Consider the following 15,170-nt stretch of genomic DNA (forward strand, 5'->3'; position numbering starts at 1 on the left):
GAGACCAAAGGGCATTACTTTGTATGCAAAACGTCCCCATGGAGTGATGAAAGTGGTCTTCCGTTGATCCTCCTGTGCAATTCTTATTTGAAAATAACCAAAATAACCATCACAAATAGTATACAATTCATGACCTACCACCTCATTCAGAATCTCATCTAGAAATGGAAGTCGAAAGTGATCCCGCTTAGTAGCTAAATTCAAAGGTTTGTAGTCAACACAAATATGCCACTTCCCATTTTCCTTTGGAGTGACCACCATTGGTGAGACCCACTTAGCATTTTACATTGGATAAATGAACCCGGCATGCAACAATCTCTTCACCTCTCCTAACAATGCTTCTCTTTGTACTACACCCAATCTCCTCAGTTTTTGTGTAACTGGCTTTGCCTCCTCCTTTAAATCAATGTGATGCTCAATTACAGATACCCCCGTGATGTATGTGTATTCGGTCATGAACAAATTATGATGCTTCCTCAGCATGCTAATATACAGCTCCGTCTCTTTTGCGGAAAGACTCTTGGCTAACATCCCCTCTAGCTTCCCTTCATCAACCTTAGGCATGGTAGTGTCCTCCTCTCGCCCAAGAGAAATGGACTCTATAAGGACTAGATTCCATCACCACCACTCTTATTACTCATCTCGCTCCCTGACGAGGCACTATCACTAGAACTAAAATCATCTAATGTGGTCTCATATTTGAGATCCACATGTGTCTAGCAACTTTCATGTCATATGTGATCGTCTTTCTTCCTCCTCCTTTCTCATGGTGCGGCTTTAACACTAGCATCTCAGTTTCCCAATGTTGGTCTGCCTTCATTGCTATTAGCCAAGGTCTCCCTAGAATTAACGGATAGTCCTCCCCCTTGGATGGCATAACATACATGTCCACACATGCTTCAACCCCATAAACAGTTACTCTCACTCTGACTACTCCCACACACTTCACTGAGGTATTGTTTGCTAACCTCGCCTTGTACAAAGACGGTCCACTCACTTCTAATCCCAAATTGTGCATTACATTAGGAATTTTTTGGACCCAAAAAGGGCCTCCTAAGGATTCCTAATTTTAAGGGATTAGAGCTTAAAAAGCTGGGCTTAAGGGAGACAGGCTATGATGACCCCTATTTTTTGCCTTGCCACATCAACCATACACCCCTAGTTTCACTTTTCAAAGGGAATATTCTCATACTCTCTCTTACTTTTTGACTTTTCTCATACTTTCTTACTTTTTGATTTTTTTATCTTCACTCTCTACAAATTGAATCTTTCTTGTTAGTTTGAAATCTCCTTTCTCATTAACTCCCACCATATCTCCCTTCCACATCAGCAAAACATTCTCGTATTTAGGTGAGCCCCAAAAAGAAAAAAAATTTATTTTTTTTATATTTTGAGGTGAAAAAACACCACCCAACCAATATGTATGAATTTTTTATCTTCACTTTCTACAAATTGAATCTTTCTTGTCAGTTTGAAATCTCCTTTCTCATTAACTCCCACCATATCTCCCTTCCACATCAGCAAAACATTCTCGTATTTAGGTGGGCCCCAAAAAGAGAATATTTTTTATTTTTTATTTTTTTACATTTTGAGGTAGAAAAAACACCACCCAACCAATATGTATGATGAAAATAAATTTTTCCCTTCAAAAAGCTTGTAATTCAAGGGTCACGTCAGAAGCCTGTCGTAAGGAGCCAGTACATCCATAACTAACTATCAGGTCCCCACAACCCCATAAACATAACTAATTATCAAGAACCACTACATCCATGAGATCCCGAAATTGTGGGATCCCAAAAATTAATATTTTTTAATTTTTCTCATAAATGTAATTTATTGATGAAAAACTCCATGTTAGTATATTTGTATATCAAAAATATCATTTTCTACTCAGAAAAAAAACTTCCAACAGTAAAGTTTTAATAATCTCTCTCTCTCTCTCTCTCTCTCTCTCTCTCTCTCTCTCTCTCTCTCTCTCCTCCCCCCCTCTGAGGATCTCTCTACTTTAGCTGCTTCCTCTGCTTAGCTATGGAGCCTTTGCAAGCTGTGTGTGTGTAGCCCCATGTGAAGCTAGAAAACGGAAGGTTGATTTATACATTCGTATTCCTGAAGAGTATGGCAGCTCTAAAAAAACCCATCCTACTAATGCACAATCTGTCCAAGCTCATAGGATAGCTAAGGAGAAAAATGTAGATCTTTGGGTTGATGGGCATCTCTATCCAATTGACCCTCCATTAAGAGCAAACCCTCCTTTCTGTAATTTGTCATCTTTTATGCAATTTGTTGGTGAAGGAGAGCTTGGCTTGTTAGGATACTGCAGAAGATTGACTACAAGTGGAGCTTGGCAAACCCATATTCTCCAATCTCAATTGCAAGCATCACAATAAATCAAGAAATCAAGTTTTATCATAGGAACACCGAGTTGTTGAGAAGAGTCTCTTTCACTCGCATAGTGATGAAGGAGATTCTCCAACGATATAAAACAGAGTTCTGTGTGCAGAGGATTGCCCTTGAAGCATTGTTGGGCTTTTTGAAGACACCAACCTCCTTGCAATACATGCAAAGAGGATTACCATATCTGCCAAGGACATGCAACTAGCTCGGCGCATTCGAGGCGAGCGAGACACGATCTTGAGATCTTAGATGTTAACCTTCTTTTTGAAGCAACTCTTTTGTTTCAAACCCCCCTTTGTAAACAAGCCTATCTGGCTTTCATTTGTAACCTTCTGATAATTAAAATTTTAAGTTTCTCTTACAATGTCTCGGTGTCATCATGTTTGTTTAACATGGAGTGTTGATCATGTGCCAGTTTATCACCCAAGGCATCAGAAATGCTCCTGGAGGACTAAGGAAGTTGTGCCAGAACAGTGCAAATTTGGTCTCTACAACGGTGATGTAAGCTCAAAATTTGCAGTGTTCTGGCACTTCTCTCCTGCCACGCAGGATCATTTTTCTGATGCATTTATAATGAATTTGAGCATATTAATTGTGAGAAACAGTAGTTTACAAGATAAAAACACCTTTAATCATGTGTAAAAATACAGTGTTTATCATCCACCAATGGATCAAAATTGCTCTTGGAGGACTGGGGAAGCTATGCCAAAACAGTGCGAATTTAGGCTCTGCAGCGGCGATGCAGGCTCAAAATTCACACTGTTCTGGCACTGCTCTCCTAGCCACTCAGGATCATTTCTAATGCATTTATAATGAAGTTGAGTACACTAATTGTAAGAAACAATAGTTTATAAGATAAAAATAGCTTTAATCATGTGTAAAATTACATTGTTTGTCATCCAATGCATCAGAATTGCTCCTGGAGGATTGGGGAAGCTATGCTAGAGCAGTGCGAATTTAGGCTCTGCAGGCGAACGGTGCAAGCTCAAAATTCGCACTGTTCTGGCACTGCTCCCCCAGCCACTCAGGATCATTTCTGATGCATTTATAATGAAGTTGAGTACATTGCTTATAAAAAATAATAATTTATAAGATAAAAATTTCTTTAATCATGTGTAAAAATACATTATTTGTCATCCAATGCATCAGAATTTCTCCTGGAGGGTTGGGGAAGCTATGCCAGAACAATGCGAATTTGGGCTCTACAGTAGCGGTGCAGGCTCAAAATTCGCACTGTTCTGGCACTGCTCCCCCAGCCACTTAGAATCATTTTTGATGCATTTATAATGAAGTTTAGTACATTGATTAAATAATAATTTACAAGATAAAAATACCTTTAATCATGTGTAAAAATATATTATTTATCATCCAATGCATTAGAATTGCTCCTGAAGGGCTAAGGAAGTTATGCCAAAACAGTGCGAATTTGGACTCTACACAGCAGCGGTGCAGGCTCAAAATTCGCACTGTTCTGGCACTGCTCTCCCAGGCTCCCAGGGTCATTTCTAATGCATTCACAAAAACATTGATGGTACAAACTAGAAAAAACAATGATATACTTAATGAAAATAAGTTTGCGAAAACTGTATTGTATAATAAGAAGTGATACATCATCTTTACAAAAGCTTTCTTACAATATTGAGCTTCCTTCTCTTGTTATTGGGCAGAGTGTGCTCAAGAAGTGATTGGGCTATTTCTTGAGGATCCTCTATGCCTATGCTTTTGGCTATACCTATACGAGCAAGAAGCTTACCCCTAAATCCAGAACCAAAAACATCGAAGGCAAGGGATTTTTTAATCAGAACTATACATTTGGTGCTCTATGCCATATAGAGGCTACACAGAGCACCTTAGAGAGGGCTTTCAAAAAGAAGAGAGTGAAGGCAGATTGAGGGGTGTAGTCCCTCTGGATAATGGTGATGCCATCCACAGGAAGCCGACCAATATAGTGCACCAACGCAGCATCATGTCCATGGACCTTGGCCGCCTGGTCTTTGCTGTGCCGCTGCCTCTCCCGGCAAATGCGTCAATTTCAACCACCCTCTGCAATCAAAGGAAAAATCAAAATATTTTCCTATACATAATTCCCATGGTCGTCCCCTCCTTCCGCTTCCCAATATGTAAAAATATAGAAAGTGGCACAATAACCACAAAGTGTAATGGCTAATTCTAGACATGTAGTGGAATCAGATATACCTTTCTTCTCATCAACTTGAAACTTGCCTCTTCCACATTGTCAAAGCCCATGATGCTAAAGTGTTGACGCAGGTCTACTAGGCTCTAATGCTTTCTTGTTGCCACTCGCTCAATCCATTCATTTTGCATCATCTCACAGCTACCTCAATAGACATAATTTCTTCCTCTGAGGCTTGAAGTGGGATCCATGTCCCGTGCTTTTGCAACTATCTTTGGTAGTGCAAACGCATGTAGAAAATAGAGCGTGCATGTAGAGAGAGAGAGAGAGAGAGGGAGATTGAGAGGGAGGGAGCTTAAGAAGGAGGGAGAGCTTGAGAGGGATGGAGTTTGTGCAGCAATGGAGAGCTTAGAAAAGGAAGAAAGAGGGAGAGGGAGCTTGAGACTGAGGGATCTTGACAAGGAGGGAGAACTTGAGAGGTATGGAGTTTCTACAGCAATGGAGAGCTTAGAAGAGGAAGAAAGAGGTTCAAAATGAGCTTTCCAAACCTAGAGTATGCTGGGGGGAAGTTTGAGAGGGAAAACACACTTTTGGGAAAAAATTAAAAATTTTCAATTTTTAGGGTTTTTAATCTGTGCGATTCTAGGTAGGGGGACCTCTAAGTTTGGGCCCAGGAGGTAGGGGGACAAGAGTAGTAATTAGACCCCATTAGCAAACCAAAGCCTAGGCCCCCTAGGGTCAAAGAAGTCAAAAATGTGCACCCAACCCTCTTCCTATTGGTCCATTCCTAATTAAAAGTTCATCCAAGAGGCCCTCTTTGGGTCCAAAAATTTCCTAATGAGCTTCTCACTCATAACTCACATTTGTGTGCCCCCATCTACATACACTTTTGAAACTTTTTGCCCCTTGATTTGTGCTTCTACCAGTGATACTACATCCCAGTGTGGGTCTGCTCTAATCAAGTTTAGTGCTCTAGGTAACCTTTTACATGTGCTAACCATCTTTGACCACTGCCTCCTCACCTTAGGTACCAAATGTAAGAATTGCGGCCAAGTAAGTTTTGGCATTGACTCCCCACATTAGAAATTAGATCGTAGGGTTGGCGACCCTTACCCAAAGAAAAGTCCTCGATGGGGTGATTTTGTGACAAGTCTTCCTCAGCTTGCTGGTTCCTTTTCGTTTCTCTTCTGGCTTGAGCCCATGTCTTTAGTCTCTTAAATTCTGCATCATGTTTAGCTCTTCTTCCTTTTCGTTTCTCTTCTGGCTTGAGCCCATGTCTTTAGTCTCTTAAATTCTGGCATGGTGTCCACCTCCCCAATAGAGTCTTTGGATCCTCCTTCACTCTTGAAACTTTCTCCAAACTAATAATGTTAACCGTCCTCTCACCTCCTTGTGGTAGCAGTGGCACTTCAGTGAATGACGTGCTAGTTCTTGGCATGATAGGATGTGCACATAGGCTGTTGTGGTATTATTGTAAGTGGCCATGGTGGGGGTCTAGGCCAAGGAGGAGTAAGTTGTTGCCGAGGCCTTCATGGTGGATAGTAATCCCCCTGGACTATCCTACGGTAAGGGGAATTGTGAATGTCTTGCCCATCCTCACTGTAGTTGTAGTAATGGAACTCCCTTGCTTCTTTGCTCTCGGTTTTTCCCATTGGTGGGTTGCCTTGCATTCTACACCAAATTTACTGAAAGTCCTTCCAGTTGTTCAGTGAGCCATTGCACTAGAGGGTTTGTGTCGTGTTCGATCAAGACCCGGCACTTATGTGGTTCCGGACCACCTAGTTGGCTCTGGTGGAGGAGCAGCACTAATGCAAGTGTGCCCAATGCATGTTGAGCTACCTGTCTGCCTAAGCACGGGGAGATTGATTATGACTGCAAAGTAGGTTAGTTCCTAAGGCTGTCCTAAATCTGGATAGTAGTCCACATCCAGATAGGACCAAATGTAACACAAGATTGAATACTGAATAGATAGAGATGAATAGAGAGAAATAGATGTAAGACAAAGACCAATCCATTCTTGAGTAATACAGTACAATTCCTTAGCATGAACTCTACTCATGAACTGCTCACTCAACTCTCATGTTTCCCTATTCCATACCGTTCCTCTCCCTTGGGCCCAACTAGACCCGACATGAGTCTTTTTCTATCCAGACATAAATGCACTCCTTCCCTACAATCTCAGCCAGGTAGACCATGTCTCTTCCTACCCCTTATCCGACTAATTCTCCTTTTTTGCTTTACAACTCTACGGGTACACCCGTTCATCAAGAAGCTGCTACAAGTTTTACAAAATAAGAAAGCTCAGTTTGCTGCCCAACGGATAGTCCAGGGGCAAGGATCTGGGTGGTAGTAAATGGGTTGATTGGCTGCCAATACCTAGTGATCATGGTGGACGTTGCACCAACACGAAGTCCATAGTTACTGTTCAGAAAAATTGTGTGTTCGGATTGCCTCTGAGTTTGAATCCTTCTGTCTAGACTCCTTATGGCCTGTTCCAGTTGTCCTCGTGTGGTACCTCCTCTATTGCAATGCCCCATGAGATGAACTTGATGGGGTGATCTTGGGCATACCTTGGCTCGTAAGCCCTCTTCCTACCCAGGCATGCCCTACACTCATCCTCTCGTCGGCCCTACAAAACTGCACATCAATGGGGTACACCTCTAGATGCCTTGCCCTCTTTATTGCTTCCACAACCATGCCTACTACAAAGGCATGAGGCTCTGTTTGCTATGGGGTGATTGTTGAAAGAACGGTAGAGGAGGAGGAGACACACACACAGGAGCAAACCCTAATGTATATTGCAAACCCTAACCATAGAGAGAAGCCATGTCCACTCTCTCACAAAGCATAATGCACTAATCCATAATCCACACAACACACAATGAGTTGTGTCCACACTCTACTAACCCTAGCTAATGTCCACACACTATGACCAGCTGGACACGCGGTCATTTATGTCTCACACATGTTCCTACCTAATCTGCCAGCACATAGCATAGCTGGCTCACACCACTAACATCGAGCTTGAATCTCAACAGCCCCTCTCAAGCTCATGATGTACTGCCGATGAAGATGTAGATGAGCTTGGGATATCAAGACTCTCAACACTCCCCCTCAAGCTCATCCCATGTACTCCCAACATAGTCCGGAAGTACTCAAACTTCTCCCTGCTAAGTGGCTTCGTAAAGATGTCTGCCACCTGCTCATCAGTCTTCACATAGTGAAGATCAACTGTACCATCCAGCACCTTTTCTCTGACAAAGTGATAATGGACCTCTATGTGTTTGGTCCTCGCATGAAACACTGGATTCTTTGCCAACTGTATACTGCTCATGTTGTCACAATGTATGACAACTTTCCCATCAAGAGGCTCACATAAATCTGTCAAGAGACTCTTTAACCATATAGCCTCACAAGTAGCAATGGCTGCACCTCTGTACTCAGCCTCTATACTGGGATAAAGCAACTGTAGGTTGCTTTTTGCTACTCCAACTCACCACGGCACTTCCAAGTGTAAAAGCATATCCACTAGTAGACCTCCTGTCATATGCGCTACCTGCCCAATCAGCATCTGTGTAGCCATATATGTCCAACCTTTTACCACTCTCATAAAATAAACCATAATGTGCTGTGGTCTTCACATATCTCATGATGCGTCTCACTGCATCCAAATGTGGTTTCCTGGGACTCTGCATAAACTGGCTGACTAGCCCCACAGCATAACTCAAATCCGGGCGTGTGATAGTCATATATATGAGACTACCAACCATCTTCCTGTACATAGAAGGATCATCCAATTCCTCGCCATAATCAGCCCGCAACTTCACATTTTACTCCAATGGTGTACTCATAGGCTTACACCCCGTCATGCCATACTTTGCCAACATATCCAATGCATATTGGCGCTGTACTAACCAAGTACCTGCATGATCTTTCACCACTTCAATGCCAAGGAAATATCTCAACTCACCAAGATCTTTCATGTCAAATTGCCCACTCAAAGCTTTCTTGACATGCATCACATCTGCATCATGATCACCTGTGATAATCAAGTCATCCACATAGATGACTAGTAAAACAATCCCATGCTGTGTCTTCTTCACATACAGTGAAGAATCTGCTGTAGAAATCTGAAAACCAAGTGAGATAAGATATCTGCTCATCTTATCACTCCAAGCACGAGGTGCTTGCTTTAGACCATACAATGCCTTTTTCAACCTACATACGTGAGTGGGATATCTAGGGTGTACATACCCTTCTGGCTGTGCCATGTACACTTCCTCTTGTAGATCTCCATTCAGAAATGCATTCTTAACATCCATCTGATGCATTTCCCAGCCATTAGCTGCAGCCATAGCAATGACTGCTCTCACTGTGCCCATCTTAGCCACTAGACTAAACGTCTCATCATAATCCAATCCTTGGGTCTGTGCATAACCCTTTGCTACCAATCTTGCTTTATGTCTCTCAATAGAACCATCAGATTTGCACTTCACTTTGTAAACCCACTTACATCCAATAACATTCTTGTCCTTTGGTAATGCAACCAAGTCCCATGTATCATTATGGACCAATGCGTCCATCTCAACATCCATTGCTTTTTCCCATACATGCTCTCCAATAGCCTCTGTATAGCATGTAGGTTCCACATGCTTCACCATAGATGTCATGTATGCATAGTGCATAGCAAAATCTCTATATGTCAATCTATCAACAGGATATCTGACTCTTTGTGATCTCCGCAACGCATGTGGGTCACTCTGTACACCTGTAACTCTAGCATGTGGTGGCACATATCTATCCTGTCTAGCACCAGGTGTGCGTAAAACAGGTATGCCAAGCTCCTCATCCAAACTCTCAGAACTAGATGACTCATAACCTGTGATTCCAATTCCTTCGACTTTCTTCTTTCCTTTGTCCATAGCACTACTCCCAGTGCTTACACTCTCATGCCTCAAACGTCCTGACCATGGACGTACACTGCTACTCTCAGCTTCTGCTGCTGGCCCAGACATAGTAGTAGAACTAGAACTTGCTTGTGATGGCAAGTTCATAGGCACATCTGCTTCAAGTGACTCAATAACACCCTCATCTTTTGCTTTATACCAACTAGCAAGCTCATCAAACACCACATCACGTGAGATGACCACTTGTCTAGTTTGTGGATTATAACACTTGTAGGCCTTTCGATCCTGTGCATATCCAACAAATATACATTTCTCTGCCTTAGGATCCAACTTCCTTCTTCTTTCATCAGGCACATGCACATAAGCTATGCATCCAAAAACTTTAAGATGTCCAATGTCTGGCCTGTAACCTGTGAGCCGCATCTCTGGCGTGCTTCCATGAATGGCTGTTGTAGGTGTTTTGTTCAATATATATACTGCAGTAGCACATGCTTCTGCCCAATAGTAATCTGGCATGCTCTTTTCATTAAGCATCGCCCTTGCCACTTCACATATGACTCTATTCTTCCTCTCAGCCACACCATTCTGCTGAGGTGTATACCTGCAAGTCAATTGTCTCCTTATTCCATGCTTCCTCAAGAAATGTTCAAAAGCTTTTGAGGTGTATTCACCACCTCCATCTGTCCTTAGACATTTAATCCAACAGCCATATTGCTTTTCTGCAAAAGCTTTGAAATCCATGAACTTTTCCAACACTTCACTCTTTTCTCTTAGAAAGTATATCCATGTCATCCTGCTGAAATCATCTATGAATGTAACATAGTATAAACTGCCTTTGATAGATGGGTTTTGTGCAGGACCCCATACATCACTGTGTACTATCTCAAGTGGCCTGTTACTCATGTTTCCTTCTCTAGGAAATCTCAATCTTGCCTGCTTTCCAAACTGACAAGCTTCACAAACATGCATATGTCCATCATATTTGAATCTAGGCAATCCATTGACAATGCCTCTTGTTTGCATGTTCTTTAATCTCTGTATATTGACATGTCCAATCCTCTTGTGCCACATATCAATGTCATGTACCACATTCCTGCTCTTTGAGAACATGGCTGATTTTAGCTCAGGAATTCCAGCATCCAGTTTATGAGCATAGCATCAGAAATGCATATAGACAAATAATGCAGCACTTTGAATGCTCTCTCTGACCATTGCTTATGAGCAATAAGCTGCTGCTGTGTAGGTTGCCGAGGTAGCTCAGGCTCTGGCTCAGCACCTGTAATGAGATTCCAAAATCCTTTTCCTTTCAAGCAACTCTTTATCCTGTACTTCCATGCCTGGAAGTTCTTCCTATCCAGCTTTTCACCAACAATCTGAACTGGATTATCCGACATGTTGCTCAATGCGTACACCTTCCGCACACTTCAAATCTGTAAATGAGCCTTCCTCAGCTCAACCACACTCCAACGAATGTTACAGATACTCCAAGGTAGCCAACAAATTCCAAATTTGATGTAGGAAATCAACCTGTAATCATCCGAGATGAACTGACTCACTCAGTGCGGGATACCCTGAATTTACACGCCTTCCAAGGCTCTGAATCACAATGTAATGGTGCAATCAAGTATAGGCAACTTGCATTGACACCTAATGAACCTCAATGTTGAGTATCAACACCATCTGACATGTGTACATATCAATTTTTGAAAACCCCTTTTTCTGTTTTTGGAAAAACCAGAAAAACCAAAAAAACCAGTAATGATTTGGCTCTAATTTCTTCAATATTTCACCAAATTGAGCAACCAGGCATTCATTGGCTTAGCAATAGTGTCCATCAACTCCATGTAAGAGGAATTTGTCCAATTGTAAAACACCAAAGATTAATTGCTCAATTAAAATGCTCTGTTTCTCTGCAACCATGGACAGCCTGTTTTAATCAGCTCATTCCCAGCTCAATTAGGCATCATTGACCAAACAAATCATATAGCCCTCTTCTCCAAAGTGTAAAGCATCCAATTGCTAAAGAAATTGTGGAAGATGTCAAGTACCAAGTGAGAAATTGATCTCCTCGTAGGTAAAAAACCAGAATTCTGCTCTATTTTCACTAGTTGAGCTGCGCCGCCTGCAATTAGGGGATTTGGGAGTGTTTATAAAGTTGTTTGATGATGGTTATAGGTGCCCAACACACCTAGGTACATGTGCAATCCACCAGTGGTTCAATTTTTGCCAAAATCTCACTCCAAATGCATCAATTTTGGGCTTCCTCTTCTCTGTTTTGTAAGAGCTCAAAAAACCAGAATTTTCACACATTCAAATGCTTCCAAAATGCTCCAAAATCACAATAGGGCTTGCATAAGAGTTGCCATTACATCTCTCATTGTCAGATACATGTTTTCTTTGCCAGATTTACATGTATTTCCACCATACATCAATGTTCCCAAGCTTTAATGGAAAGCTTCAAAAACCAGAATTTTTCTTTGCTTTGACTTGCTCTATTTTGCTTTGCTTTTGCCTGTATCACCTGCAATCCGCTCTCAAGGATGTTTAGAAGACCAGGGCGATATGCATTGCATGTAGCAACTGACAAATCCTTATTAACTACCCACATAATAGGTATCTCCTTGTCGACTGCCCACATAATAGATTTCTCCTTTTTCACTATGGATCCCAAAGCTAAGCAAAAATATGACACTATCCCATGCATTTTTAAATTTGTCTTCATTTCCATTTAAAGTGAGTTGTATCATTAGTAAGCTGATCTAAACTATGTTGTGTTTTCTTGAGAAAAGTGAAATTTCTTCCACCAAGCCCATTTATTGCGTTTACACCATTGAAGGTCCCAAGCTAGGCAATGGTAAAAGATGACACACATGCAATCTTGCCTAGGCAAAGGTACATTGTAGTTTGATTATGTCATTTAATCATATCTTGCCTAGGCCAAGGTACATTTTAGTTTGATTGACATTTGATCGTCATCTATAATTATGCAATACATTCTTTTACCATTTGAGGAGGATCATTTTGATTCACCTCAGTCAAGAATCAGGTTTATAGTCCTAGGCAATAAACTGACTTCTCTCTCGATGTAAACAAGGCACTCTACCGACTGAGCTAATTGCCCCCACTACTTGAGCTAATTGAACAAAGGGCTTTCACCCCCTTTAATGATTGATTCTTATTCATAGTTGGGATGCAGGAATAGATTCATTTCCTCCTCGAAGAACTGTACAAACTATGACATTGACTACTGCTTTGCCCTTTGAGCTAATTGTCCCCACTACTTCAGCTATTGAGTGAAGGGCGATCACCCCCTTCAATGATAGATTCTTATTCGTAGTTGGGATGCAAGAATAGATTCATTTCCTCCTCGAAGAACTGTACAAACTATGACGTAGACTATCGCTTTGCCCTTTAGAGTCATCTACCCTTCGCGACTCAACCAACTATCAATGTCTACGGCATTGGTGGGACTGCACTTCAAGACTCAACCAACCATCGGTGTCTACGGCATTAGAATTCACTTCGTGCCCAAATGAGCACGCAAACAAGGGATATTATTCACTTGAACGAATAGGGTGTCCTTCGCAGTGACAAGGAATGTTAGCTAGAAACGCGGTCAACTAACAGGCACAAGTGCGTTGCAATATTTTCATGTACTCTTGGTTGGAGAAGGCCTTGGTCTAATCTCCATAAGCCGGATCACCAACGTCAAGGCAAGATCACATATTGGTCCAATCTGTTGAAATATACAAGTGAATAGGGTGTGTGTGGGAACAAGCTCTTGGATAGAGGCTGTAAAAGAGAAGATGTAATTGTGAAAGAACCTGTGAAAAGGTTAGAAGAATCTACTGGGAGAGAATAATGGGTAGCATGAGGGAATTTAGGAGTGTGGAGATATTCTGGGAGATATTCAGGGAAAAGAGAAGAGGTGGAGAGAATCAGGCAAAAGGTGGAGATATTCAGGGAGTGAATCATGGAGAAATCAATGGGATTTGATGCTTGATGTAAACTCTATAAATTGAGGCATAGCCCTAATGAGAATTTGCTGGTTTTTGAGTATCCATGCCTACATTAATCTATCTGCTAATTATTCACTAATTACGTCTTAATCATTTCTTAATCACTTTGTTAATCATGTTGATTCTAGTGTATGATCCACCATAGCTCATCATTTTGCTCAAATTTCAACATGGTATCAGAGCCATGCCTAGAATCAACCAGATTTATGAGCCCATTAGTGAATTAATTAGGATTAGTAAAATAATTAGCAAAAAAATCAATTTTTTAGTAAGCTTTCACTCTTCCCCTTCACCCCCAGCCAGTGGAGGGTCTCTAGCATCTAGCATACTCAAAATTAGGTCACAAGCTTCTAGCTCAAGCTAGCTAACATCTCCATCTTCAAGCTCAGCAAGACGGCGTAGCAAACCGCGCAGAAATGAAGTAGAAATCAGCGAATTAGCCGGCGCGTTTTTTCTGGAGGAGAATTGAGATTTCTTCAAGCACAGTTCAAATGTTTCTAATTCCTCTTAGCACAAAGGGTAATCAAGCATGCTCTACAAGCTGGTGAAGACAGAAATCAATTTCATCAAGTCTACAGAGAGATCCAAGCTCTTCATCAAATCTGCAGGTGACTTTGGTAAAACAGAGATTAAGCTTTCATTATTTGGTCAAATCTTGTGTTTCTTGGCTTAATCCTCTACTAGACTCATTGCTATTGATGCCTTTGAAAGCATTTGAGCTCATTTGAAGTGGAAGGCACCAGATCTGAGCTCCCCGTATACTCTATTTTCTGCACACAAACTAGAGCATTAATTTGCTAATTAGTGATTAATCAGTGCTAATCACTGTACTTTGGTGCAATTGAGGGTTCAAATTAACCATTAGGTATCTGATACAGATCCCTAAAGCTTCAGATTGCAAATCGGAGTTGGTTTGATACTCCAACCATCCCGTACAAATTGGTTACTCTCAATTTAATGTAATTTCTGGTGATTTTATGCTGATAAAATTGTTGTAACCATCTATTAAACACCAGATTGAGTTGTAAAAGGGTAGACACTGCCCTTGAATCTTGAATTTGGATCAAGAGGTAAGACCCCCTTCACATCACCATGAATTCAGCACAGGAAATAGCCAAATTTAATGGAGAACAGTTTTATACATGGCAAACAAAAACCATGTATTTGCTGATGAGGAAAAATCTGTGGGGATTAGTTGAAGGGAGAGATGAATGCCCAGAGAGAGGGGAAAATGAGTGGAAGAGTAGAAATGAAAAAGCATTGGGGCTTATTGCACTCAGTTTAAATGATGAGATCATTCATCATATCACAGGGATACAGTGGGCAAAAGATGCATGGGATGAACTCAATAAATTATTTGGTACACAAGCAAAAAATTTCAAGATAAATCTATTAATGCAATTCTACAAACTGGACATGAAGGAAAGTGAACCTTTAATCACACACTTGAACAAATATAAAAGCATTAAGCAACAGCTGGCAGCTATTGGCAAAAAGGTAGAAGATGATGAAGCATTAGCTGTACTTTTGAAGAGTGTGGATAAAGGAGATTATGAAAACATTGTAGCAACACTAAAGAATGTACCTGAACTGAAGATACACGAAATAGAAGCAGCTCTACTAGAGCAAGAGAGCAGAGGCAAAGAGAAGAAAGAGCTCGACTCAACAGCAGGAGAGGAAAAAGCATTCTTCACCCGAGGAGGATTCTCTCGAGGA

This window comes from Cibotium barometz, chromosome 38, assembly GCF_041138505.1.
Source record: "Cibotium barometz isolate CiBa-2024 chromosome 38, ASM4113850v1, whole genome shotgun sequence".
NCBI lineage: Eukaryota > Viridiplantae > Streptophyta > Polypodiopsida > Cyatheales > Cibotiaceae > Cibotium > Cibotium barometz.